The following is a 27,142-nucleotide window of genomic DNA, read 5'->3' as shown; positions in this document are numbered from 1 at the left end:
TTATAACATATTTTTCTAACATAACGATTTAAATATATTTTTTATCCATATAACACACGCCTTCTGCAGTTTTTTCACTCCTTTTTGATTTTTATACATCCAACCACGTGCTTTCATATAACAAATCTCTCTTTCGCACAACCACCCACACACACACCACACCCACATATATGCGTGTTGGGTTTATTTAAGTTGCGTTGTCGTCACACTCGTCACCCTCAAGCGGACGAGGAATGCACTTAGAAAAAAATCTTATTTTGCAATATAAAGTTAACAAGGGGTTCCCTGTTTTGGAGGATATTATATTTTATATATAAGCTATGAGTGCAATGCTTACGAGAGCCGTAAGGAAATGAATTTAAATGCATGACGACGTCTTTACTTTCTGCTTATTTATTGTGCGATATTAAATATATACATACACACAAAAACACCGCCCCCAAACACAAAAGTGAAGTATATACAGAGATGTATATACGTAAAAAGGATATACATACACACCGCAACCACACAAACACACGCACGCACACACATACACGCCTCTCGCTATATATATATATATATATATATATCTCTATATATAAACGGCAGTTTGTCTGTGCGTGTTTCTGTGTGTCTGTTAGGTTGTACCCTCACCCTGACCACGGCTTTCAACCGATTCTGATGAAACTTGACACACGCATAGCCCAATGTCATAATTCAAAACTAACGCAGCGAAAATTTTGAAAAGTTCCCCAGTTCTGAAAAAAATCGATAAATTCGACATGGGGTCGAGAATCAGAAACCCAAACCACAGACCGTCTAGGGGACGCAACTCCACCTTTTTTAACTCTCAAAAAAAATTTACCATAATTTTTTTTCCATTTTTTGGCTATTTTTTGGCTATAACTCTCTAAAAATGCTTTATAGTTATTTCCCTTACAAACCTGAGCAACGCCGGGCGATACTGCTAGTATATATATATATATTATATATATATATATACATATATCGATATAACATGCGCACATATGTCAAGAACAGATTAAGTGCAGGTACGTATATATATATATATTTCTGTGTGTGTGTTGTTATGTGAGTGTATATTTATATACATGCATGCATGCATAAATATTTAATCACATTCGTACGCAAACATGTTATAGTTATTGAATCTCGTTCCTAAAATAGACGCCTTACTTTTCACTTCTTGCTTAAGCTGAACGTTTTCTACTCGATACAACGTTCACAGCGAGGATATCAGCGTTTTGTATAATTGTAAATATACACACTAAAATTCCAAGATAGATTGATAGATTGACATGTGTGTGTGTGTGCCTCCAGAGATTGAAAGAGATATACATATAAATAGATAGTTATATAGTTAGGTAGATTCATATTTGTATACATGTATACGCATAAACGTACAAATATATAATTCTAATCCATGTTTTTATAAATGGCATAAATGAAGTGCAGTTCTCTATTTAAGAGAGAAGGGATTACGTGCATTATTTACATTATTTCCATTCGACGGATATTTGTCCACGGGCATATGGCGTAGTGAGTTAAGAGCTTCCGAGGCCGATTCCAGGCAGTGTCCTGAACAACAACAACAAGAACAGCAACAACAACAGCAGCAACAGCAACAACAACAACAACAACAACAACAATGATAATAATAATAATAATAATAATAATAATAGTAATAATAATAATAATAATAATAATAATAATAATAATAATAATAATAATAACAAGAACAACAACATCGAAAAATACCTTAGGAATGAGAACCCAGGTTCGAAATTTCCCAAGTCACCTGAAGGAGGCTGGAGGGCATATGATCCAAAACGTGTTAACAACAAACTAGATGAGGACAAATATCCGCCGAATGTAAATGATGTAAATAAAGTAAATAATGCGCATTATTGAGATGTTAATAAAAAATTGTAATTAACAGAGTTTAAGTGAAACTTTTGCAACTGATACGATCGCTGTAGAAATTATTTGGAACAATGTCCTCGGATACGTACTGTTAATGCAGTAATGCGACGAAAATAAACATAAGTTTTTCTGTCTTTGGTATGCGGCCATGATAGTCAGGCTTCCTTGAATACAGCAGTATTTACATTTTCGTAAGTCTGGTAGTTACTCTAACGGACTCGCTTGCCGAACCACAAACACCGGCTGAAAGGCGGGGATGGGGAGAAATACAAACACAAATACACACACATACATGTATAAGTACATACACATATGCATATAAGTACATATACATATACATACACATACACACAAATATATATATATATATATATATATATATGTATATATATGTATATGTGTGTGTGTTTGTGTGTATATTTATATATATACATGCAGATTGATAGATACACATTCATATATATGTTTACACACACACACACAAACACACACACTCACACACACTTACACACATCACACACGCATTCCGACACACATATAAGAAACTTTGAATATGCACATGATCGGTTTAATTCCGATTTTCAGAAGTATGATAAATTGCGCTGTGTCTCGAATTTTATATTTCCTGTAGTTGTAAGATTTGTCCTTGAAGAAAGAATGTGGCGCAGATCACCATCCGTTAACTAGTAAATGTTCATGAGAGAGCCGTACGAAAAGAAGTGAGAAAAAGTGATCCCTAAATACGTGATAATCATTTTATGTTATCTCTCGCACATGTATGGGGAGTGATAATGAATGAAACTTGATTTATGTAAAAAAAAAACTTACATAATAGTGGTATAGACAGATGTTGCTTATTATGCTTATTATTCTCTTCAGGAACTATCCGACTGAATTATTGTTTTTAAAAGTATCGTATTATATATAATGCCAAATAATAGTTCGTTAAGTATGAAATTTGTAGAAAAGAAACATATAAGTTTGCCAATGTTTTATAAATACATCAAAGTATGCACACATATTGCCATTTCAGGGGTAGTTTGACCCGCCCGGAATTATAAAAGCTTGGCAATATAGAGTCAATACAACGTTGGAAGGCCTTTGGAAGCATCGTCGTAATTAATTTTTTTTTTCTTATCAAAAATTGATCCAAATTCTGGAAGAAGTGGAAGTTAGTGGGGGCAAGATCAGGTGAGTAGGGTGGATGATGGAGAACTGCCAAATCCAGCTCTTGTAGTTTCACCAATGTCATTTTTGCAATGTGTGTCTGGCGTTGTCTTGCAATAAAACAAGGAGTGGATCTCTTGACTAGTCGAGGCCGATTTTTGTAAGTTTCTACATCAATTGGTCCATTTAGCTGCGGTATACTGCGGCCGTAATTGATGGACTAAGTTTAATGAAATCATAATGGATTAGACCTGCACCAGACCACCAAATACGCACCATCAGCTTGTTTTGATGAATTTTGCTTTTTGGTCTGTGGTTTGGTGGCTCGACTTTGTCCCATCATTGTGCCTTCACATTATACAATGGTAAGAATATATTCTTATGAATGTTCAATACATATATTCAATATTATATTTATGAACATACAAGCCTCACAGAATACACATAATCACACACTTACTCACACATACACACAAAAATACATACATGATTATACACATATGTCCCGGCGTCCGCAGGGAAAAGTTTGTGTATGTATATATACGTATTTCTTCACGTGTAGGTATAAATGATTGTGCATGAGTATCTGTGCGTATATATGGGTACGTATGTCTGCAGAAACGAAAACGAACTACTCTGTGAAGTTGTTTGATAAAAAAACATATATGTTTTCACTCTAACCCAACATGTGTGTGATGTAATCTCTTAAAAATAGTATACCACATCCTTAAATATTCCAAAATTATGTATATACGTATAGCTATGTATATACGTATACCTGTGTATACATCATCTATTGAATTTGTTCTCCATAGCTGTGATCCTGAGGTATATATCTTACATTATATAGAAGGCATATTTTACTGGATATTGCATATAGAAATATTACAGTCACCATACATGTATCATGGCGTTTGTTCAACAAATGTTTGTATGTAGGTATACACGCAAAAATGAGTAGGGTCACGTGTATATATGCAGGCATACGCATACATACCCATACGTGTATATACTCAGGCATAGGCGCAAACATATGAATATAGACACATATATGCACGTACACAGAAATAGATGTATACATGTACAAACAGATACACTGTTAGGTGATCATCTATTTGGTGTAAGAATCTGCCAACAAATCTGAAGAAGGTCACTGAAAACTTCTACCTCACTCTATGTTAAATGTCAATTCCAATTATGTGCAAATAAATTTGAAGAAAATAGAACTCTTGAGAAAAATAAAGACGAATTTCTACGAATGAAGTTGAACAAAAAATATTAAATGCAAAGTATATGCGTTCATTTCCTGTGATGTACTACAATTATATTTCTTTACTATAAATTCTTTTAGAACTAACTTTGATGTCACTAACTAGAATCTACTTTTTTTTCAAGTAACTATTGCTTATCGGATTTTTCAAACAATCTTCGAATATTACTTTTCTTTTTGTGAAATTGCATTACATTATCAATGTGGTATTTTAGTTAATACTTGGACATGAAATCACTAAAATGTGTAAATTATATTACTGTTAAAATCTTTAGTATGATTTCATCTATTCCAATCGAGAATAACTCAATATATAACGATTTCAAAATAGGCGCGCAACAAAAGATTTGGATGTTTCAGTCGTAAATTTGAACCCAAATCATTATTACGTTATATTATCGAACGTGAAAGACCAGTAGTTGACATCAGTTGTATTGTCTCAGCCTCAAAAGCAACACAACAAAAGTAAATGTCGGCATAATTTGGACGAAAAATGTTACATGCTTTAATCAATTTGCCGCCTTCCCTTTTCTCTGACGCCATCTTCTGTAGAATCAATCAGCGTTGTATATTGGACAACGCAACCAGCAACTCTTAACAATTTACGGTTCTAAAAGAAGGCATATTGGGCGAGAAAGTAGTGGTAGATATAAAAAAGTGAGGTGTTTATCGCTGATCAACGCTTTACATGTAATTCTGAAGCATAGTTTGTGAAAATAAATGTGCAATACTTTCTTCACACTTACATAATAAAAAAACATGCTAATATATTCACATTTTCAAAAATTATTTAGAAGCGTGCATTTGAATATATCCGATGACGTAACTATTTTTCAATCCTCTCATCGATTCTGAAATGGCAACCTTGATATCACTCTAACAGAAATCTGTACATAAGAGTCACACAACTTCTATCTATTTTAGCTGAATGGACTCTGACGTTGTATGGTTCAATCATTGTAAAATAAGAGCTCTTACAGAGATCCGGAAACACAGCTTGTGATGGAGGGAGATAGCCTGTATACTGAACCCAGATATTCTATTTTAGTGATTGACGAAATTTATTTCAAAGACTGCCCATGGCAACTGGGAGAGTGAAAGGACAACTTCAGTGATAACATGTGACGAACATGAACTTCCTGTTAATCCGTTGAATCACATATTTTACATATTACAAATATTAGCTCAATGATCGATACAAATGTAAAGAATTTCACTTCATTTGAATCTCCTGCCATTTTTCCACACAGTCCATAATATGAACAGTTTCCTATATTTTATCGAATCATACGGAGGCTAACATGGTAGAAAACTGTAGCCACTACAAATAATAAGATACTAATCTATACGATAAACAATACTAGTTCGGATTCTACACCAACCATTTAAATGTATCTAATATACACAAATTCAATCTGTTACAATGCTAATCTGAAAATAAGACCTTTACTTTTTGACCCTTACACGAGCTATCATTTAATAAATTCTTTGAGACTTATTAATTTCCCTTTATTTATTAATTTCCATTTAAGCACCGATTTGAATTTGGCTGTGGTGGGCACTGTAAGTTATTATGTAGAAGTAAATTAGGAAAGCGCTGGTACTACATCACTTTCGATATAAATGAGTGCCTCATTAATTTTATAGGTAATGTAACTTTGTTCTGAATGAAAAATTATCACCATAAAGAAAACATGTTTCTCCTTAAAAGAAATATCGAATCTACTTGAATAAACAGCATGCAAAATATTTCCATGCTTATATGTGATGTAAATTCAAGTCATCAAACTAGTAAAGTGAAAGACACTGCGGTACAGCATTTTTATCGAGTAAACTACATTAAGAATTATAATAAATATCTCAAATCTTACTTGATTGCATGTGGTTATATTGATCGTATGAACGTTAATGCTGAACATTAATTACACTGATAAAAAATTGTTGCTAAACTAAAGCAAAATAAACAAACTAGTACTGATGCAAATAGTGTCAAATGTTTAATGTGTATAATTAAATTAAAATGAATTTTTGCTAAGCTCGCTAAGAATCTAGTGTTCATAATGTGTATCATATTCTAGGATATTTAGTAATTATCCCAATGCAGATATTTACAAAACTAAATATGCGAATAAAGCACAGAAACACAGAAACACACATACACACGTACACACATATATACCTTTATATGCATGTGTGTATGTATCTATATGCAGATATATATACATATATACATATATATATATATACATATTCATATACATATATATATATATGTATATATATATATATATATATATATACTGACATATATATTTATATACGTATGTATGTATATATATATATGTGTGTATATATATATATGTATATATATATATATATATATATATATATACAAACACACACACGTATGTACACATATGTCTACATATGCATGCATACATTTATTTCTTAGTTTATTACTGTACAGTTATTTCCTCAAATATTATTTTGCTATTTGAAATCTGAAATTAAATTTCAAATATACTCTCAATATCATCATTATTGGCTTTAGCATCACAATCATCGCCCTGATAGTCATCATATTTTTCTACCATCGTCATTATTACAAGTATCACTATGTTTATCATGTTATCAACTTTTGCACTTAAGTGTTGAAGTTTCCTTATAATCATTTCATTTTAAACATCTGATATTTTCTTCTTCCACCTCAGAATTGTTTTGCTTTTGTACCTACTTTACACTTTCCAAACCAAAGCTATATGCAGGTCAGTTATAGTCACTTTAATAAAGATAAAACGCTCCGAGTGAGAACCCTATTATCTGAGGATTGATATGTTTATATTTATGTATATTTTCAAAGTCTTTCTTTATGAACAAGTAACGTAAATTTGTTTGGGGGCTTCAAAAAACGAATGAGTGGTATATTGCATCTTCTGAAAACATGCTTAAACCAAATCTATATTTGAAATGTACATGATATATCTCTTCTATATTTTCCATATTGTGTAACACTCCTACAGGAAGAGAATAACAATTATTGAAGTATATTATTTGCTATATACCGCTTTACCGAACTAGCTATGTCTATTTTGTACTCCTAGCAGCAATGAGAGATGCAAGACAGTTATTAGCTTATCAGAATAAAAAATTTCATTAGGCATGGAAGATAGATTTTTCGGTACATTTGCTTGTATGAATGTCCTCTATATGCTTTTGCTATTGACGGTTACATAGAAAGAATATGACGTGGCACACATATAAAGAAACAGGTGACGCGCAGAACTTAAACTTCACTATCTGCAAATTCAAAGCAAAACAAATGAAGTTACAAACACAAAACCACGATGTAATTATCCCATCTTAGGCACACAGTTTCTTAAGATCGGTAAGTTGAAAAATTTTGTAATTATGAATTTGACGTCCTCATATAACGTTTATCTCGTATTGTTTCTCTCAAGAAAAATTTAAGAGAATTTAAAAAAAGAATTAATTGAATTTACATGACTGAAATATTTCTTGCTTTGTTTATCATTACAACAATACGATCATATATTTGAAAACATATGAAGTAAATGTAAAATATACTTCGAATTACTTTATTACGTCAGGGTTATTACATAAAATTCAATTCACTAAATATCTCCTTACATATATCTAATACATGATATTCATATAAACATGATTATTTTTCTGTAGTCTTACGCATGCTTTAAGTTGTCACTGGCCAACAGAATATATCTCTCTGCTCAATCATTGCATGTAATATTTTTGTCTTTCATTATAATGATTTGTTATAATGAAAATATGTATTATTTTAATGCACTTTGTATGTATGTTCGAGGTAGGTACTTTTTTGATAGAATTTCTTTATCTTGTTAAACATAAAATTATGGAGTGCAAATTGTAATCCATGTATGCAGTTGCGGCCAAAATGTTCGGACAGACATTGTTTTCGTCAGAAAAGTAAGTATAAGCTTTTATCAAAGTAGTTTTATATTCTATAATTTTCACCTACAATAAATACATTATTAATTGTTATTGTCTGAGATTTAGGTGTAATTTGGGAGGATAATACAAACGTTATGGATAATTTAGTGATTTACTGCAAAACCCATGGCGGCCAAAATGATCGGAACGGTTGAAAAAATAACAAAATAATCAAAAATGACAGAGAATACTGGAATTGTTTAATATTTAGTGTGAAGCACTTTAGCTTCAATCACACTCTGACATCTTTGACTGCATGAGGAAATTAAATTTTCAATTTCTTGCTGGGTGATCTTATTCCATTCTTCCTGAAGGGCATTCCATAATTGCTCAGTTGCTTTAGGATTTCTGGCTTCCGAACGTTCTAGAATATTCCATACATTTTCAATAGGATTGATATCTGGGCTTTGAGCAGGCCAATTCATAACAATAACCTTTTCAGCCTTAAGGAAGTTCATGACCACCTTAGCCTTGTGACATGGGGCATTGTCCTGCATGGGTATGGGTGGTCGCTTAGTTGAATTTCTCAGCACAGGCAATACATGATATTTTACAAGTTGTTTATAAACTCCTGCATTTACCTTTCCATGTAATCGCACCAAAAGGCCCACATCATCTCCAGATATCATCCCCCAGAACATGACACTTCCTCCATTGAATTTAACACTAGTCTTAAGGCATTTAGGCGACAATTTTTCACCTACTTTTCTACGAACTAATCTGAGCCAAATAACATAAACTTAGATTCATCCCTGATATGCACCGTTTGCCATTTTTCTTGAGACCACAACACATGTTTGGTTGCAAAGGTAAGACGACACTTTTTATTCTTGGAGCTGATCAGTGGCTTCACTGCAGGTGCTCTTGCTTGTAGGTCATGTTCAACTAAACGACGAGACAGAGTTTTTCGAGATAAAGTTTTCCTCAATAGAATGCTTATTTTCCGAGAAACAGCAGCAGCAGTTTTAAATCTGTCCATTTTAACCAACTTTACCATAGAACGATCTTCTCTCTTCATCGTTTTTCTTGGCCTACCTGTAAACTTTCTTGCTTCACACGGACCACAATCATCGTAGACCTTAAGAATGCCGTGTACAACACTTTTTGACTTGTTAACACTCTTTGCAATAGATCCAATACTTAAATTATCCTTCCTTCGAAGCTTAATGATCTCCTGACGAATTGGTAACGGAGTAAGTGGCAATATATTAAAAAAGTACTCTGCAAATATTCTTACTAATGTTTAGTAAGCGAACCGTCACGTAAACAAATTCAAAACATTAGAGTTCGCCGGTTAAATATACTAAAACACGGAGTAAAAGCAACCGTTCTGATCATTTTGGCCGCCATCGGTTTTGCAGTAATTCACTAAATCATCCATAACTTTTGTATTATCCTCTCAAATTACACCAAAATCTCAGGCAATAACAAATAATATTGTATATATTTTCTGTGAAATTTATAGAATATAAAACAACTTTGATAAAAAATTATATCTACGTTTCTGACGAAAGCAATGCCAGTCTGAACATTTTGGGCGCCACTCTCTCTCTCTCTGTCTCTCTCTCTCTGTATATATATATATATATATATATATATATATATATATATATATATATATATATATATATATATATATAAACAGATGTCAGTGTGTTTGTCTGCGTTTGTATGCTCTTTATGCCTTTCCACATTTTTCAACCGATTTCGCTCAAACTTGACACACTGATAGCTTATATTTCAGGAGTGATCATGATGTATTTTATATTTTCGAGACCCCTCGCGTATGCCCCCAAACTGCGAATAAATGGTCAGAAAACAATTCTTTGCCCATAATTCATTTGTTTTTGGTGCGATTTCTTCCAAAGTTGAGACGAACATTACTCATGATATAAGAATTGTTTTGCTTAAAATTTTTGCCAAAGTCATCCGCGTTAATTGTGAAAGATCCCCGAATAACTGAGTAACAATCGGTTTCCTGGCAATAACCTCCGCAGTTTCCAGCCCATTCGCTCCACATTTGACACATACATTATTCAGGGTTTACGAATTGCTTTAAAACATTTTTTCCTCAAGTCAATCTGCGTTGAATGGGAAAAGTCTGCGAATAACAGCGTAAAATTCTGTTTTATGCCTACCCATGCTTAATTGACTGATTTAAACTAAATATTTGTCAAATCATTAGAAAAAAATGAGAATGTAAGAAAGATTTGTTAATTTGTATAATTTAACTGTTAAATGGTACTGCTTGAGAGTGGGGCTCAATTCAGCCATTTCAGCATCATTAATTTTATTATTTTTATACATTTTTCATTTTTCATTCAATTTATGTTTTTGCGCCTACTGTGGTATTCTATCTGTCCTTGTGTTGTCACTCTATGTTATGGCCGCAGTGCCAAAGAAAGAATTACAGCGGGAGAGGTATGCCATACGGGCCAGTCTCGCAGACAAAGAAATACGTCGTTATAATGCGGAACATAGCAACAGCCCAACACTGCTGCCATGTCACCTAAGAAAAGAACGCACCTCGGTCGAAGAAAACAGAGTCTATTTCAGCTGTCAAACGAAGGAGGGTGAGACATGTTTCTCTCAAAGCCAGTTACAGGCCGCATGCTCCAGAGCTAGAAGCAAACAAAATCTATTCGTTCTTGCCCCTAATAGCAAAACGAAAAATGTAGTCTACAGTGAAGTGTTGTATGCACTTCATGCGCGAACTGCTTTCAAATTCGTGAACCTTGGTGCCTCCACTACACAAGTGCAACATTACAGACCTGATATGTGGTAACTGGTTGATACTGTAGTCATGCTTTCAAATTTACTACCTTTCCTCAACCATGTTACTTCTCCTTTGCCCAACCTTGGTGTGTCAGTTGTTTTCACACAGTTTCAATTTCACTGCAGCAGTTCCGTTGCTTTCGGTGTAAATTAAAACGGGACCCGTTTCAAAGCCACTTTACATACGATTGTTACATCACCGAAAACGCATTACAAGAGAAAGCCCTTTTAAGGGCACTCGAGATTGTTACACCATCTGAGAACACATTAAAGCCCTTCTCAGGATGTCATATTCAAACTGTTACTGCTTGGCTTCATCGTTACAACATTTTTTTGCTTTTTGTTAAATTTGTGCTACAATAAGCGACCAATTATGTTACACTAACGTTACTTCTAACATAGGAAATTTACTAATTATCAAAAACATTGTTGTACGTTATACCGAGCAACGTCGGGTACTTCTGCTAGTACTCTATAATATTTGTAATAGTTGTTTTTTTCTGGAGCAAACTTATGACAATGTGTTTGTGAATGTGACATATTATGAATGAAAATGTGATACAACTACATTGAATACATATCACACTAAATCACTAGAAAGATTACTGGAAAATGCTATCATTTGCCTTCTTTCTCCGTCACATTCTATTTCTTAATAACTTCGGTAAAATTATTATTTCGTTTGTCTTTATGTTCTCAGTTTAAATTCCGCCGAGATCTACTATGCTTTTATTCTTTTATTATGCTTTGAGAGAAACATGTCTCACCCTCCTTCGCGGATCACTAAAAGAGTTCACAACCTACCATTTACCGGGTAGAATTCCTCTTTCAGCTGAGTCTCCTCGATAATTGATTTGCTACTTACCTTTAAATGTTCAGCTAAATATAGCATGATCCAATAAAATATACACCATCCTGAGAAATTGTTGTTTACAATTATTTAAATGATTGTAATTCATAATTGTATTAGTTATATTTTCTCAATCACTAAAGTCGTTCAGTAGCAAATTTTATTAATATGTAGAAAAATTCCCTCTTCACACACCTGTGACGGGGGACTCACTGAACTACAATGTTATAGGCCCTGGAAAACTGCAGAGATATTCTGCTGCGTGATCTTCTCTAGTAAAACTTGGAGTTTCCTGACTGTGCGAAGAGACAGATTCACGAGAGCTGTCTTTGGACATTCAATGCAAAAGCAGTGCCTGAATACAGATACACATGCACACATGAATATATACTCCAATGACTGGTCCCCATAGGAAAGGAATGAAGTCACTTGTGACTCTTTTTCCCTTTCTCTTCTTAGGGGTATGTATATTGAACATGCTTTGTAAATACATACGCGAAGATATTGTTAAAAGTATCTTATAGAAAACGTATTTTAAAATATTTGCTTCATATATATAAATATATAGTGTAAAACTATTTAACCATCATATTGATTTAGCATGTTGGCAGAAGGCCAGGAATATCGGAGGAGCATTTAGTCAATTACATGACACCAGTGTTCTTAGTTTCCCGACCCTAAGGGAGGAACGACAAAGCCAATGCTGGCATCATTTCAACACATAACTAGGAATGAATGCTGCTAAGCATTTTTCAGGCGATTCCGTCGTATTGTTGTTGCTTTTTCCCAGTGGATATCGTTGACCCCTAGAATTTTTTCCATTGTAAACTGTGAATTTGGTCACATCATATCAGCGGAGATCCCATTTTTGTGTTGATGATTTCACGTACTACGTACGTTGACAGCTGCTGAGTCTTCCGCATCATTATTTTCTCTTGACGCTGCCCTTTCGCTCAAGCAACAGATAGCGTAAAATGGCTAAATCAAGCTGAAATCACATAACCTAGTTGTCCACGAAGCAGAAGTAGCAGTGCCTGTCTGTTACTGGCGATTGTTAGAACGTGCTTTTATGTACTATGTAACCTTATGAGAGATTTATCTCTTGCAAATGTTGGAGTATTTGTGTGTTGTGATGTAACATCCACTTTTAATTGGTGAATATAATTTGCCTTTGGGTATTAATATTGCCTCTCTTGCTTTGTTTATTTTTATAAAATGTTTGAAGTATATATATTAAATATGAAAATATAGAATGGATAATTCAGCAACGATTGAAAAATTTTTGTGAAATTAATTATATAACCGAGCGATACAAACAGCCAAATATCTTCATGAAAATCCGAAAAAAAACTTTGCCGCTACCTGGTATGTTAGAAGCTATTATTTATGCCCCAGTTCAAGTGACTTTATTATCATGCACAAAAGCAAAACCAGAATATAGCTTCAGCACATTTTACATTTCATTTACATTCATATAGAAACACATGATTTTATTTTATATATATAATGTGAATTTCTTATACTTTATATTTTGCTAGAACATGCATTTTCTACTTCAGGAATCGTCAACGCTTCGTAATAGGATTTTCATAACCACTGTGTAGATAGAATGCCAGTGAAATATACTAAGAAAAGACATATCCATATTATCTCAAGAAATTCTGAGACATGTGTTTAAAAATATTCTATAATCAATATTTTATATATATATATATATATGTGTGTGTGTGTGTGTGTGTGTGTGTTTGTGTGTGTGTGTGTGCGTGTGTGTATGTATCTGTTAGGTTTCACTTTATTCCTTTTCATATGAAATTCATCAAAGTAATCGTTTTCTTTCATTCCTATCTTTTCTCAAGCAAATACGATATCTAAAGAATTTCGTTCAATTACATAAACGATATTTCTTTTGTGGCAGTAACGTTTCAAACGTATGGAAAGTTTAACATAAATATATCACATGCATAACAATGCGTGATAGGTTTGTTTTATCGCAGAATATTTGCTTCTCAGTATCGCTTACGCTTAGCTTTTAGATAGAATGCTATAACAATATTTACCGTACATGGCCACTCACACTTAAGAGACTAGCTTCCATTCTCTACAAACGTCGTCCATAGAAAGTCAGCAGATATGCTGAGCATTGCGATATCGATGAATGACTACACTCTGTTATTACTAACACAAGCCACTACGGTTATTTAATGTAAAGTCTTCCTCAAATCACTCTCTCTTGCTATTTACTCTCTTCCAAGAACATTTTCACTCACTCTTATGTCTTAGCTTCCCATACATTTTACTCATGTATCTATCAGCGTCATAGACAGAAACAAATATTACATCGCCATCGTCACCGCACTCTATTGTCTACCTGTCAACACACTGAATTGCTTTCACTTAATTCGTAGCGCACTGTGTGTGCGTTTGCGTGTGCTGTAAACCAGACTAAGAAAAGCATTTGACATACACACCAGAATGTGAGTTTTCTGTAAATTTTGCTTAATTGGAGTTTAAATTTTAAAAACTGGACCTGGCATGACCCGATGCATTCTACTCTTAAAAATGCTAGGTAAATTGTAATTGAAGAAATCCTATATTGTAGATTTCTATAAGATACAAGGGAGGCAGATAAAATCTGCCTTTTATAATAAGATATAATAAGATATATATATATATATATATATATATAATATATATATATATATATATATATATACATATATATAACGGGAAGCTTTATGAAAATAACAAAAGACGAAGGCAGGTGGAATACAAACAAACAATTGTATTAGTATGGCGCTCAGGAATATAAATAAAACAAGTCTTTTACGTGTCGAGCCTACGCTCTTCAACAGAAAGATACACAGAAAAGAAACACGGAGATAAACAAGGAGAGAAAAAAGATGCGTGCAGAAGCTAGCGAATCAACATATATATATATATGTATTAACATATATATACATACGTACATGCAAACATACGTACATAAATTTCTCTATGCATGTGTGTGTGTGTGTGAGTTTGTGTATGTGTGTGGTAGAAATAAGGTGGTGAGCTGGCAGGAACGTTAGCATGCCGGGCAAAATGCTTAGTGGTATTTCGTCTTCTGCTACGTTCTGAGTTCAAATTCCGCGGAGGTCGACTTTGCCTTTCATCCTTTCGGGGTCGATTATATATTTACCAATTATGCACTGGGATCGACATAATCGACTTAATCCGATTGTCTGTCCTTGTTTGTCCCCTCTGTGTGGACAGTAAAGAAATAAGAAATAAGTTTACATAATCTATAATTGTGGCTGGTGACTTGCTAGACGCTGCAATTAATGTGAGAAGCGATGTGAATTCTTGAAATATGGATGGTATGAAACCGTTCGTTTTTAAAGAATGGCACATTTGGAACGACTGCAAGAGAGGAAGAGAGAGAACTATGCTGAGACAGAGGGAGATAGGAAGTGAAATACGGGAGGGAGACAGATGTCAAAGTCTTTAAGTGAGAGTACTTAAACATTCATTGAAGAGCAAGCACTTCTTTAGTCAGTGCCGCCATTGCTGTATTCTCTTATTGAAGTGAATTGTATTTTTCGATGAAGAACAATTATATATCTTAAATTCATTGATAAACTGTTATACTTTCCCGTTGAGAAAATATTGCAAGATATAAGTTAAATATAACAAATAATTAAGCAGAAAGAACCAAAGTAATAAAACACAATTTAGCTGTCATTTTATACTAATTCAATCTGGCAGATTATATATGAATAAATAATATTAAAACACTTATAGATTTAATATTTTAAGAGATTAAAACACTGAAGCAGATGTACAAATAGTAATCCTAATATAATTTTCTACTCACATAGTTTTAACGTTTTTGATATTTTCTAATTCGTGTTTCCTAAATCTCAAATGAGTCGATATAGTGCGAACCAAAATAATAATATGTATTCAAAGGACATGAAACATTTTTCTTTGCTCTTCTATGAAATTTTATAGAACAACGTATCATTTTAGGAATTTTAGGCATCACATACAGGATAAAACATGGGGATATTTTGGATGTAGTGTGCAAGAATTATAATGCCTATCCATAGGTTCGATTCTGTTCGTCGGAGAAATTCCCACGATATCTCTGAAAGTGAAGAATACGCAACATACTTATAAAAAGAATATGCATTGTTGCAAATTGATTTTCATAATTATGGGAAGGCAAGTAGGCATTTGTGACTGATTAGCGCCCATGTTTACATATTTATTTTAATGTCAACCTTTGTAGGAAAGCTAACTTGTGATGGAATTCTTAGATGCGATGCATGTAAATGTACATACATACAAATATGGGGTGCGATGATTAACTGCCGTCTAAATTACGGAAAAATGAAAATAATGCTGGCATCGCATTTTAACAGATATATTCGCCAAATTTGCATAAAAATATTTTGAAATATTAAATAATAAATATATTCAATAAAATCGCCATTGGCTTCAACCACGGCATCCAGATGACTTCGGAATTTCCTGCAATTCTTCTGGATAGTCTCCTGGTTTAAGATGGAGAATGCTGCCGTAATCCTTGCCTTTTATATCATTGTTGGTGTTATAACCATCACTAGTGCTCACAACAAACAGCATGATGTTGACTGGGTGTTTGATTTTTATCATGTCCTCAGATTGCACTGTCCTCAGATTCACATTCAAACAATCTGAGTTGTTCGTAATGGACATTTAGGCGAGAATGGCAAGCAATACAGCATGTTTCCAAATTTCTGACAGAGTGAATCGCATCACGGTACTGGTTTTCACTTAGACGGTGCCCAATTGACCCTACTGTAGTTGACAAAATCAAAAACAAACATGCGTATGCGTGAAACTAAAAGTATAATATGGCAACAATTTATCGGTCACATCCCGGATATATTAATGTGTGGGCAAAAATACATAAGATCGTGCCTTATTTTAATGATATATGTATATTTGTGAATATTGATCAGAGCACGTAAAAGAGGTCAATGTCTGACTTTTGCTTTAAAAGATATCTATAGCAGCACCTGACAGAAACAATCATAACTTTCATGAGGATATCATGAGGATATCATGAGGATATCATGAGGATATCAAAATCTATTTTACTGTCATTTTATGTATACCTCCAGTATTGAAACTCTAATTATCCAAAGCAGATATAAACATGAGATTTTATTGCACAAATTGATATATATATATATATATTATATATATATATATATATATAATATATATATATATATATATATATATATATATATTATATATATATATATATATATAGAGAGAGAGAGAGAGAGAGAGAGAGAGAGATATATATATATATATAGATAGATAGATACACACAGTAAGTTTTTTTACTTTTATTTATAATTTCAGCAACTGTACTCTGGTCCCTTTCTTTCTCTCTACCCCTCTAAAAACACCTTTATTTTCCGTTTCTCCACCTTCTTTGCTGTCCCCTGTCTGTGTTTCTTTCACCATTTACTATCTTTCATTCCTTCTCCCTTCTCTTCATTCCTCTTCTTTCTTTCCCTCAACGTCTCTCTTGTCTCTCTTCTCTTCTTCCTGTGTGTTCCCACGTGACTACTGGCCAATTTCTTCATCTCTATCTTTTCTGGACGTGACTCCTACTTAGCTGGACGTCCTTTTTTCTCACTCCATTTTTTGTCCTCATTTTTTCTTTTACTATTTTCCTGTATTTATTCTATATATCCTTTCAAAATTCCTCCCAGGCATTACCCACTGCAAAGCGTCTTGATATAACGGCCCTTATTATTTTAGAAAGTCCACCATTATTTATGTGTTTTATTTTCTAAATTCATTTCCCGGCTTCACATGCGCAGAATCAGACCCTCATAAACATACAAGCAATACATGTTTGTGTATATGTGTCAGTTGTTTACTCTTTACTCTTTAAGTTCACTCTCTCTAAATCTCAAAAAATTTTATATTTAAAAATTTCTGGATGCTGCTGTTTTATTAAGTTTTCCACTATTTTCGTTGAAAGTGCGAAATAGGGAGTAATTACCAGACGACAACTGAGGGGTGGTTAGAATTCTTTTGGTATTTTGTCCCGTACTTGTCTCTCATTATGTGTTAATTCGTTCTGTTCTTATCGCTCGTGGATGCCTTGTAGTGATGCATTTTACACACACACACACACACATACACACATACATACATACACACACACGCACACAAATGTGTGCGTGTGTGTGTATTTATGTATTGTGTATCAGGATTGGTGAACAGAAATTGAATTTTAAGAAAAAAGCTCATCAGAATTTTGGAAAATCTTTTTATTTCTTCATTTCGTTTCTCGAACTTGTCAAATATAATTTTGTGTATACACAAACACCTTGTTCATTTATATTAAAAAGATGTTTTTTGGGGTGTCATGTTTAGAAGAGGAGTACATTGTTTTTGTTTTTGTAGGAAAAGTTCCATGACAATGGAGATAGAAATATAGGTAGATAGATAGGCTGATAAATAGATAGATAAATAGATAGATAGTTAGATAGGTAGAGAGAGAAAGAGGGGGAAGCCCCCTTCCTATTCATCATGTATGTAATTATTTAGTCATTTACCATTGTATTGAAAGGGATGAACTCTTTCAGTACAAATGGTGTGGTGTGGTATGGTCATTATTGAAAGTTGTTTGCTTTCTTTCTCTCTTCTCTCTTTTCCTTTCTTTGTTTTCACTTTCCTAGCCTTTTACTCCTCCTTCCTAATTTTTTACTATTTGTTTTTCTCCCCTTTGGTATATATTTAGAGTACTAAATATATTTTCTCCGCTTCAAACATTCAATTTTGGAGAGATTCCCTTGATGAAGTGTGTGTGTGTGTTGTATGTTTTTGTGGGTGTGTGTATTTGTGTGTGTGTGTGTGTGCATGTGTGCGTTTGCGTGTGTTTGGGAACATGACAAAATAGATGAATGGATAATAGAAAGGGGATCATTTTCTCTCTCCGTCTACCTACCTATCTCTTTATGTATGTATGTATCTATCTATCTGTTTCACTACATATCTATCTATCTATCTATCTATCTATCTATCTATATATATATATATATATATATATATATATATATATATCTGTCTATCTATCTATCAATATATCTATCTATCTATCTATTATCTATCTATCTATCTTCTATCTATCTATCTATCTATCTATCTATCTATCTATCCATCTATCAGCCTATCAACCTACCTATATTTGTATCCATTTATCCCCATTGCCAATGAACCTCATCAACAAAAACAAAAACAATGTTCAGTTCTTCTAAATAAGATACCAAACAAAAAAACCCCATCTGTTTTATATAAATGAACAAGCTGTTTGTGCATTCAAAACATTCTATTTGACAAGTTCAAGAAACGAATGAAAGCGCTATATAATAATGAAGAGATAAAACAATTGTTTCCCAAATTCTGACGATCTTTTTTCTCATTATATATATAACGGTTGTTTGCGAAATAATATGCCAATCCTGGATTACGACGAATGTTGCTGTAATTCACTCCAAAGTACCATTGCTGAATATCTCTTGTGAGATTTAAAAATAGTAATTTTTTATACATACATACATACATATATATATATATATATATATATATATATATATATATATATATATATATATATTATATATATATATATATATGCATAGTGGCCTATGCAAACATGTATCCCATCTCCACGCCACCGATGTTATCCAAGGGAAAGGCAAAGGCCGACATAGCTTGGAAACATTGATTCGCAACTAATTTCTACAGCTGAGTGAACTGCAGGAACATGTCCAGGAATGGGACTCATCACCTCATGATTATGAGGCGAACGAACGGCCAGGGAGTCATGCGCTTTCACGTTCGCATACACACACACAGACACAGACACAGACACACACACATACACTCACACAACGCACATACCCATACACACTCAGAGACACACATACATATACATATATAGTCCACAGTTGTGAACCCTTTGCGTCTCACTTCCTCACGGAAGATAAAAAACATATATGCACACACACAAACACACACACACACACACACATACATACATACACCCACACACCCACACACACACATATATATATATTATATATATGAAGATGTACACACACAGATATATGTACATATATACATATATTCCATGTACGTTTATGAGGGTCCGAGTCTGTGCATGTGAAGCCGGGAAATGTATTTAGAAAATAAAACAAATAATGGTGGACTTTCTAAAATAATATTTTGATTCACAGGTTTTTTTAATAGTTTTAGCATATACATATACATAAATATCAACATTTAAAGACGCATATTTATTCATGCCTTTGCTCCTATCTACCTAACTGTATGAATTTCTGTGCTTTTTTTTTCTTTCATTTTTCGGTATGTAGTTTTCCTACTTTAGTCAGAGCTTTGCTAGAAGACTATGGTAATTATTGAAAACTGAACTGAAGTAGCTGGTTAATTAATGTATAAAATTGATATTGACTTAATTATATTTTCTCACGTTGTTCACTGTAATAAATTGCTGCAGTGTGCATCTCGCCTTTTCATAATTTATTTACGTGCATTATAAAGACAAACGTGAAATTAATAAATGAAAATAGAAATGAAAACTTAAGTAGCTATAGGAAATAAATACGCAGAGAAAACGAATAGCAAAATACGCATGAACATACTATAGCATTCAGCTATACAAAATAGGGATAACTCTTTTTATTACTCTAGTCTTGAAGCTGATATTTGTGTATAATTTAATCTCTTGTTTCTTATTCTTAGCAAAATATTTCGTAAATGATAAATAAATTTAGAATTGAATCATAAGAATTCGCATTATATGTGCAGACTCTCAAATGGAGATTTAGACATGTGTTTGACACACTCATTCATATACCTATATATATTTTCATGTGTGTGTATGTGTGTGTATATACGTGTGTGCGTACCTGTGTCTGTATATATCAAAATTTATATATATATATAATATATATATATATATACAAATATAGATATACATATATATGCATATATATACATATATACACACATATGTGTCGGTGTATATATATATATATAGATATATATGTGTGTGAGTGTGTGTATGTTTGTATAAATATTGATAGATTGATATAGATATAGATATATATATTTCTAAATATATATTCACACACACAGGAATAAATACGAACATACGCACAAAACACAGATGCAGGAACATACACACACAAGACACACACACACACACACACATGTATATCTCGTTCGTAAATTATATTGAAATAAATTGCAGCTTTACTGTAATAAATCTATTAATTTCATTTGGAATTTTTTTCTTACATTGTTTAAAATTCTTTAGTCAGCTTTAAGTATGAAATATTACAATATAAACTTATAATTGGATTCGCCATATTTTAGTGCCTGATTTTGTGGGCATAAAGAACATAGAAAAGAATTAATATTGATTCTTCATTTTATTTTTATTAGTTAGTTATCTTCTCCGACATTTTAATCTAAGCATTTAATTTTTATTTTCAGTTCAGTAAAATGTTAGTTTTGTATCGTTCGTTAGGCACAAATTGAGGTGACCTGTAAAATAATCAACATCACGATACTTGTCAATGAAACTGTGAAAAATTCAATATAGGAATAGTATACGCTGGGCAATGAGAGAGGGAGAGACTACTCTGGATATTAGGCTGTTAAAAGTAGCCTGAAATGTTTGTGTTCTGTGCAGAGTTAAAGAAAAAGAGCAAACAGTTGCTGACGTTTTGTTATGCACTTTGAAAATGTTGCGTAGTGCAAATGGAATTATTTTAGTCATGCGTCATATCAAGAGCAATTAAAGGGTAACAATCAATAACCTTATATACCTTTCGTCGCTGTACTGTTGCATATTTAAGTCAGAGAGCTGTAGACGCGTAGAGCAGTAGACTTGAGGGATTGCGAGTCGAACAAAATGGACCCGGTACTAATACCCTCGTGTTCTAATCTCGAACCGCTATGTTACGTTGATTAAGTTCACCAACATATATATGCACACGTGTATAATGTGTTACTTTCAGTTTCCGCACATTTAAGTTCGTTTGGGCTACAGTAGAAGATATATTCCGATGATGCGACACAGTGGAGTGGAACCCAGAACCATTTGGTTGAAAAGTAAAATCTTCCCGAGATAGCTATGTATTAACTCAGTATTATTCATACAATTTGCAATCTTATGCCGTTTGTATGAACGTAGTTATATTTAGCTGTTACACAGTTTGTAATCCAACGAAAATAATTTAATTGTAGATAATCAACATGCATGTATCTAACATTGGAAGGTCATGATCTCACAGCAGAACATGATGAAAGGCTGTGTGTGCGTTTAAATTAATCCACACAGTCATTAAATTAATGCCAATATATTCAATGAGGTGACCATCATCAGTCTAATTTGAAAGAGAAAAAGATAACTTGGCCTTAATCACCTGAACTCAGGTCATGGTTACTTTCACTAAACCTTTTTTAATTAGTGCTCCAGCCAGGTATTCATTCGCTTATGATGAATGATAGCAGATAAACGCGTTTGGAATGCATACCGAAATGAATAAATGAATATTTACCATTGAGACAATGTTTGTCCAACACTGCGTAGTTAATATTACGTACAGAACATTAAATACACCGAGTCTAATTTAACATTATTATCTCTGATTGAATGGTTTCCCGAAGAAAATACGCTAAGTTATACATTATTTTAGATGCATTAATTGTACACGAATACGATTGTAAATGTCTTACAGGTATTAAAGTAAAACATTAACAAGTTCTTTAAATTCTCTATTATAAAACTACACATAATTTGATATATCGAAGTAGGAGCCTAGTTGCTGACATGATTGCAATATTTACGTTTCTTCAGTGCAAACACTCTTATAATTAGAAATTTCGCGGCTCATATTGTAGGTGCTGTCTGCAATAGATCTCCGTCGACCAAAGACTTGTGATCTAGATTTGGCTGATGGAAAGATTTTTTAATTAAACACACACACACACACACACACACACACACACATACACACACACACAAACACACACATATGTATAAAACTGGCTCTCACGCAATCTTACTCTCACTCTCTCACTCTCTCTCTCCCTCCCCCCCTCTCTCTCTCTCTCTCTATATATATATATATATATATATATACACACATATAGAAAGAAAATGGAGAATACATACACAGAATGATGAATGTTTATTATAGCAGTCAGTTCATGTTGCCTACGTGCGTTTCGATTTATAACTTAAATCCATATTTATGCTATTAAATCGCATTATAAATTTGAACAATCAAAATCCCTCATGAGGGCAAATTTGACTGTCATCAATATAAAACTCGACTGTTACCTTTTCTCACATCCTAACGGTTGGATAGTTCATACTAATTCAATCGTAGAATGTGAGTGTTGGATTCACTTCTAAACATAGCTAGAAGTTGATTTCGACCTCACTGGATAAGGGATAGGCCTAGTTCAGAAGAACTAGGTCATGTCACTCATCACCCTTTTGAGTCTTACAAGCTATCTTTTTACTGGCAAGCCATTTATCTTTATCTTTCTTCAGCATGTCTGTAAACACATTCCTCATTGACTATGTAAGTTTATAAACTTGCCTTCACTATTTGTATATAATTATATATAGCTTTATATGTACATATGTATATATAGGTTTATAAACTTGCATTTACCTTTGTATAATATTCACCATATTTATTTGTGTTCACAATTATTGGTAAAAAATGGTTCTAGGTGTGTACTTATTTGCTACTTTCACTTATTTAGTTTTTTGTCTGTTATTATTGAAAGACGTTACATTAGTTATTAAAGTAATTATCTATGTTGATATATTAATTGATAATTTCGTTTCGTACATATACTGGACTATTTAATTAATGGTATAGAAGAATGTTGGCATATACACAGTGTGTACTTTCACAGAAAATCAGTAAATCCAAAGAAAGTATATTTAACTTTAAGAACATAGGTTATTATTGTATCATTCAAACAAAGTGTATTTTAATTAAATTTATCAAAAACCAATAAATATATATTTCTAAATTTATGAATTGACAAAAACCCAATAAATATATATTCTTTTAATTTTATGAACAGAGAAATGTCACCTACCCTATAATTATTAGTGTAACTTATTTATATATATATTAGATGAAAATGTGGGTTCCTACATTAGTCTGTTTAATTAATAGTGTAGAAGTACGATTCTTGGGTATCATATACACGTTGTTTACTTTTTAACTGAAACTATTGAAATTCAACGATCAATTTTCGAGGTCATCCATGTTTTTTAATAACAGACCAAATTCCAACACGCTATTCTATTAAATAGACTAAACGTGTATATATATTTCCGAAAGGATTTCTGCACAATGAAGCCATACAACACGAAGTAATTACCAACGACGTCCCTCTAAAGCACCACATCCGAACATGATATATAGAGACGCACTTTTCAATCCTCTCCCAATAATCCGCACCATAAATCACAACATGGAATCACACAGCAACAGGGGACAGCTTGTTGATAACAGCTACTGTACCAAGCACTTCAGTCATCTTTTTGACCCAGTACAGAGACACTGGGATAATTGATATACAGGAGAAACCAAAAGTGATAAAATCCCTCAATCGAACACACAAACAACTAACACCAAAGAACTAACACACACAGAACTAACATACTCTCCAAAGGGCTCAACTTTACACGCACCCAACAACGTCCAAACAACAACGGTATGAAAGAAAACATCGTGGAATATTTTTACAACATGCTCTAAAACTTAATATCCACGACATCCCAAACTAAAGAATGGATTACAAATAAAAGCCCTACCATACATATCCACACACAACCCCCTAAACAATGAGGCCTTCGACACCATCCTGAAGAACAATGCTTTACTAAAAATGGACCATAGTTTGAATCAAATTCTCCGAACACACATCAGCCTAAGGAGCAAAATACAGTCCACGTCAATGAAAATTATTCTAAAACAAGCCCAAGTACACTCGTCAAATTCGATCCGAGAGTAAAATAATGGGGAGGATATAATTGTAGTACATGTGTCAACTAAATTGGGAGATTGTGGTTCTGCTTTAAACAGAGTCAACGTTTAATACAGAAAAAAATCTTTACACGTGCTTCGAAAAACCTGGTATAAGTATTAACTTGCTCAGGGTGTCGAGAGCAATATATTAACCAACTAAAAACGGTCTAAGCAAGAGTATGACCGTACATTGTTCCCAGACTGAAAAGCGGGAATACAGAAACATTTCAGTTGCTAATGGCTGAAAATGTCATTATCATAACTGTTAAACATGTGGACTCTTAAATACATTGACACTTAACTCGATTAATTTAAAACCCTAAACTACTACGTCATGGATGGCGTTGAGAGACAAACAAAAGCAAATTTACCTTCGCAACCAGAACTCTACAATTATATATATATATATAACTAAGCAGAAAGTGGAAAAAATGTTGTAGCGTGACAGAACCACCGGATGGACCGCGCACGCGTGTAGCTATATGACGTAGAGCGCTGTGGGACCACCCACGTCAAACTGGTAAAAGACGGCTGCCGTTGTGCCCTGTGGTAAACTGTTTTGGAGACCGCAGCACCTACGTTTTGCACACACATACACCCGCACACACACATGTGGTTGGATGCATGGATGGATGGATGGAGGAAATTGCAGCAATAGATGTGTGAATATACGTATGCATGTATTTATGTATGTATGTATATATATATATATATATATATATATGTATATATATATATACACACACACATATATATGTATGTATATTCATGTATATGAGTTTGTGTTTACATATGCATTTTCATTTATACATGTGTTTACGTGCATATAATTCTTTTGATTCTTGTCTATTTATATGTATATGTATGAGCATGTATGTAAGTATGCATGTATGTATATGCATGTGTATGTATCTATATATGTATACATATATAATATTAGCGTATAAATAAATGATTGCATTTCAGTGCAATGTCTGCTGCTAGAATAAATCAGTAACAAACAGATATATGAAAATAAGAGGAAATAAGCAATATGAATCATAAATCATAAGTTATGCAAAAAAATGATAACATTAATTATTTTGATGCAAACTTTAGTGTAAAAACAGAAAGAAAAAATAACAATAATATCTCAATATATTCAAAACATAATAGAGGAATATACAAAAACTAAATGAATCCTGAAAATCTATGAGATACAAATCGTTATTGATGCAGTTAATGTGCACAAAAAGTAAATGGAGAATATGTTGTAAATTACAGTAATAATTGTTTCGAAGAATGTTAGTCAACTTATACAAATTTTCTGCGCAATATCTATTATATGCAAACTGTTGTGAAGCAGTCCAACCTAAAAATAAAACATGAAGAATTTATAATGGTAAACCATAAAATATGATCTTTTGTTTTTTTTTAATTTCGTTTCTAAGAAAAGTGGAATCGTTATCTAAATTAAAGTAAAAACTGATTTTATTTGTATAAACAGAGACATCGTGCTATAAGAAGATAATAAGATGAATATGTACACTCGCTTTCACTCTTCCCATATATTTCTGTATACTCACACGCGCATACATGCACAGCCACATATAAACATATATACGCACAGACACGCTCTTATACATATATACATACATACACACACACACACACACACATATATATATATATATATATATAAATCAAACATATATTATATAGGTAAATCAAACATATGTATATATATATATATATATATATATATATATATATATATATATATATATATAGGTAAATCTATGAACAGATAAAAACAGCAGAAAGCAAGAAAATGATGGGAAAATGTTGTGATCATAGCAATGGAAACAATTTGGAAGCATGCGCAACATTAATTGAAGGAGAAAACCAGGGGCAGATCGAAGGAAAGGACAATGAAATGGAGAAGAGATATGGAAGTTGAAAGTTGTTACAAGAATATGTTTTAGGTCCAAACAGAATTTGGATTGCTTGAAAATCCGCTGTTAATTTTAAAGTGTTAGTGAC

At 33.0% G+C, this 27,142-nt stretch overlaps 1 long non-coding RNA gene across 1 annotated transcript; it reads right to left on the bottom strand.

Moving 5' to 3' along the window:
• Positions 1 to 26,805, bottom strand: LOC118767139. Its single transcript, XR_005003039.1, has 3 exons — positions 26,776 to 26,805; positions 11,192 to 11,196; positions 1 to 126 (listed from the first exon to the last, which is right to left on the bottom strand). It is a non-coding gene; the product is annotated as an uncharacterized LOC118767139 (long non-coding RNA).
• Positions 26,806 to 27,142: the final 337 nt, after the last annotated feature.

Source organism: Octopus sinensis, linkage group LG19 (genome assembly GCF_006345805.1).
Source record: "Octopus sinensis linkage group LG19, ASM634580v1, whole genome shotgun sequence".
Lineage (NCBI taxonomy): Eukaryota > Metazoa > Mollusca > Cephalopoda > Octopoda > Octopodidae > Octopus > Octopus sinensis.
The sequence above is the reverse complement of the archived record's forward strand: the minus strand, read 5'-3'. Positions and strand labels throughout refer to the sequence as shown.